We start from the raw sequence: 4,511 nt of genomic DNA on the forward strand, positions 1-4,511 counted from the left end.
TCATTATTTTATCTCAAAATATTATATAAATTGTTTATATATATATTTTGTAGGAGTATATGAAACATTTTCGACAAAAAATAGTTGTCATTTTGCTCGATTCAGAGCTACCATCAACCTAACAATGAAGAAACTTTAACTAATTCTGATCTCGAGATCCTGAAGAATCCATCTGACGTAGTCAAAGACAAACGTCCTGCCCCAATCGCTATCATACCCACGGACCAACGTGAATTACTTGTCGACCTCTGCAACTACATCATGTCGATTGATGATGCCGGGTGTTTGGAGTAAGTATCATGTATCAATATTTAATGTGCGGATGTATATTATTGATCTTCTTACCATCCAATTTATAGAAGGTATGGGTCCGAAGCTCGACACCCGATCCAATGGGCTTAAGTCCTAAGAAACTTCAGTCCATACTTAACATGGAGCAGCCCATGGACAATGATTGCTTCAACACCGCCGTGCGTATGCTGGCATGTGACAAGAAAGTACTGTTCACATACCCTCCTGTACACTACATGGATCTACGATTTTGTGTAAGTTATCATAACTCTTCATTCTATGTGTCATTAGTATCAACATGTTGAAACAATATTCCTTTTTTTGCTTAGTCCATGATGCTAGAGTCAACACGAGGTCAAAAGTTTTACAAGAAGGAAATTATCCAGACATTGACAACATTATTTGATAGCTTGCCTGGGATGAACAACGACATCTCATCGTTCAACAAGGTAGGTAAAGTATTTTGTCCATTGTTATCATGGTTTATTGTTGTTTCTAATAGCTCCACTTGTAGATTTATCTTCCCTATGCATTCATCGACCGATACATCTTGTACGTCGTCGACAAAGAGGCACATCGTCTATATATTATGGAACCTATTCAAACATTACAATTGTTAGAGGATAAAAAATTAAGGCATGCACTGAAATTAAAAAGTTTTACAAGGGATTTCAAAAAAGCACTCAAAATAAAGTTGTTGGTTGGAATTATGATATATCTAAATGGCAACATTTATTTCCGTTCAGTGTTACAACGAGTATAGACCGGTAATGAATTCATAACAAAAAAAAAATCCTTTTGTTATCACTATATTCTTTATATTATTAATTTAAAGTTTTGCAAGAATGTGTCTAGCTATTTTGTTTTTCATTTTATGCTCTAGTGGAACGGTAAAGAATTGGTCTAGCCGATTTGCGCGGTGAGTATTGTCCGTTACATGTTTTAAGACCTTCGACGTGAAATTTTCATACTAACTACATGTATTGTTTATGCAGGATGGGCATGAATTGAGGAAGCAATTTTTATTATATTTGCTAAAACATCGTGAGAATGAAGCTAAAGGAAACTTTCCTGATATTGTGAAAGAATTTCTTAAGCGCATCGTCTAAATATTAATATTTTTGTAATAGATGTTTAGTTAGAACATCGCTCAGTTTGTTACATGGACATGTCGTTATTTTTCTTTATGTTATCAATTTACATTGCAAAAATAAACTTCAGTTATTAAATAATTGTGTGTTTTAGATTGTTTGTATGTGTGGAATTTAACATGTAACTCTTATAAACTATTTCAAGAGCCCATGGCAACGCATGGGCATTCTACTAGTGTAGCCTAAAGATCATCAAATAAAGGAAAACCAACACTTTTAAAGGGCTACAAGGCTCAAGTTTGCACAAAATTTAATCCAATGAAATGATAGGCGTGTAATACGATTGGTTCAATGAACTATATTAATTAACTAATATATTTTGGTAATAAATAAATAAAGATAAAAGAAAGAATTATAAGGTACTACCACACTACTTTAAGTCACCATCTCGTTTTTTGGTAAGAAGCAAGCAACATGACCTTTATAAAGAGCGAAATTCGCAAAATCTATCCTAGGCAATGCGGAGACAGTCATGGGAGGATGGTTGGTAGTGGTGGATGTAGGGCTTCCCGGAACTCAACTCCATGCATCTGTTGTTATTAATTCTGCTAAGCTATGGTTAATTTGTGCTGCCTAATGTGGAACTAAGGGCCCATAAGTGATACACACATCGCTATCAACCCTCTGCCAATAGCCGTCTAGGTTTGCCCACACCTCTTTTTATTTAGGTCATGTTGCTTAATTCTCATAAATGATATTGTGATTCAAAGTTTTGTATTAGTATTTCTATAATTATTTTCTTTGTTTACCTAATCTTTATTTATTACCAAATACACTTGTTAATATAGTTCAATAAACTTATCTTCGTGCATGGCAAGTCAATCATTCCATCAATATTATATTTCAAGCAAACTTGAGCATTGTGGGCCTCTAAAAGATTTGTTTTGCCTTTGTTTGATAACCATTGTGCAATGTATTGTTCGCAACAAGTAACAAGACACCGACCATACTTTGTAATATGGTGCAATTAACAAAGTGGTGGTCTCATGGTTACATGATCCCAAACAACTATCCAACATGTTGTAGTGTTGCTGATTGAGGACGAGGGTGAGGCCATGGCAGCAGTCGAGGAGGAGGTCATAATAGTTGAGTGTCAAAAGAAAGCACACAACAGAACCACGAATCAAAAAGGGTTGGCTGATCTCAACATTGTCCTTGAGGCACAAATGAGGCAAAGGAGGCACGGGGGAGGGAGAGCATGTGTCGGGGAAGGCAGAGTAGGATAGGGGTGGGCAAAATACCAAGAATTGAAACGGAGGCAAAGATTGCCTCATCTATTAATTAAGCAGAAGAGAATTAATACCAAGAATTGAAGACCGAAGCCAAAAAAAAACAAGGACCAAATGTTCGGTAGTTTGCTCGATTAGCAACCATCGAAAACCGAAATTGCTTCGATGATTTCGGCCAGTGAGCTCCGTACACCGAATTAACCAAATATTATATTACAAGCCAACAAAACTAAGACTAAATTCAGAAAAAGCTAAGCCCAATAGCCACCCACATAAAAAAATCCCAATAGGTGTGCTCAGGCATTTCCTAACGGGCGCCTTAAGCGCCCGTTTCTTCGGTTGCCGCAAACGGGCGCATACCCCGCGCCGCGCTGGGCCGGCCCGTTTCATTCTTTTTCTTTCTCTTCAAAAACTGCAGCAAAAATCATACTTGGAATGTGAGGTATCGAACTCGCGACCTCGCCATTGAGACATTAGCACCCTAACCAACCGACCACCACACAGATTTTGACCATGTACTTATTTTCATTCTTTTATTTACGTAGGCCGCGAGAGCCCACCAAACCAGATTTCACTGCTCGCTGATTTCTAGGCGTTTTTTTCTTTTATTTCTGATTCATTTTTTCTTTTTCTTTTATCATTTTCCTTTTTATATTTTCTTAAAAATGCGAATTTTTAAAAATTCGTGAAATTTTTAAAATTGAATGAACTTTTATCAAACTGATGAACTATTTTTAAAATTTGATGAAAATTTTAAAATTCCATGAACTTTATAAAATGTGAACAATTATTGAGAACATGAACAAAAATTTATATACGACGAGCGATTTTCAAATATACACTAAACATTTTTTCGGTGTACGATGAACAATTTTTAACTACACAGTGAACATTTTTGTGATATACATTGAAATAATTTAAAACATATTATACATTTTTTTATATAAGATGAACAAATTTTATACATTGAACATTTTTGTAGTATAATCTGAACAATTTTTAACTACACATTGAACAATTTTGTAATATGCGCTGAAAAACTATTTAAATACCCATTGAACATTTTTTTATGTACACTGAACTTTCCTTACTGACCTTTTTAAAATTTCATGAGCTTTCATATCCGTGAACTTTTTCCTGAAATGAGTGAACATTTTTGAATACATGAATCATTTTTTAAAACAAATTCGTGAAACTTCTTTTTTTGTTCGTCGGCTTTTTTTTTTGGAACAGCACGGCTTCAGTTATGTACTAAAAGTTTCACGGTAAATTCAGCATGTCGAAGGTAGTAGCTCAACTGGTTATTCTGAGCGTGCGGCATGTTCTCGGTGCGAGTTCGAATCCTCGCTGCTGCCTGCACCAACATTTTTAGTGTTTTTTTACGTTGGCGCTTCGTGATACTGGGCCGGCCCATGAAGGCGGTGCAGTGGGCGCCAATTGTGTTCAGCGGCGCTGAAGGCGCCCTATAGGAGCTCCCGTGTGCTCATGCACGCAGCACACGCGCAGCAGTAGCAGCTTATCTCGATGCGCTCGAGGCTTCACGCACATCACCCAGAGCCGTCATCTTCATTTGTGGATTTGCCCACCACCCGCAATCCTAGCAGAGGCGGCCGGCCGACCGGTGCCCATGGCTCCAATGCGTAGCTTCCACATTGCAGCGGTGCCCGGCGCCCATAGCTCCAACCCGGCCATGGCTCCCACGAGCCACCGGCACCCGACGCCCATAGCTCCCACGTGACGGCGACCAGCACGGCCATTGCTCCCACGAGCCACCGGCACCCGACGCCCATAGCTCCCACGTGACGGCAACCAGCACGCCCATGGCTCCCACGAGCCACCG

At 38.5% G+C, this 4,511-nt stretch overlaps 1 protein-coding gene across 2 annotated transcripts in view; it reads right to left on the reverse strand.

Moving 5' to 3' along the window:
• Positions 1–640: 640 nt before the first annotated feature.
• Positions 641–4,511, reverse strand: part of LOC119362017 — a 6,503-nt gene continuing 2,632 nt past the window's right edge. The window contains exon 3 of one of the 2 annotated variants that reach the window (XM_037627187.1): positions 641–887. The gene's annotated coding sequence lies outside the window, so the exon portion shown is untranslated. Of the gene's footprint in view, positions 888–2,766; positions 3,084–4,511 lie in introns of those variants that run through there. The other variant, XM_037627188.1, reaches the window with a different exon arrangement.

The sequence above is a fragment of the Triticum dicoccoides genome, chromosome 2B, assembly GCF_002162155.2.
Source record: "Triticum dicoccoides isolate Atlit2015 ecotype Zavitan chromosome 2B, WEW_v2.0, whole genome shotgun sequence".
NCBI classification, from domain to species: domain Eukaryota; kingdom Viridiplantae; phylum Streptophyta; class Magnoliopsida; order Poales; family Poaceae; genus Triticum; species Triticum dicoccoides.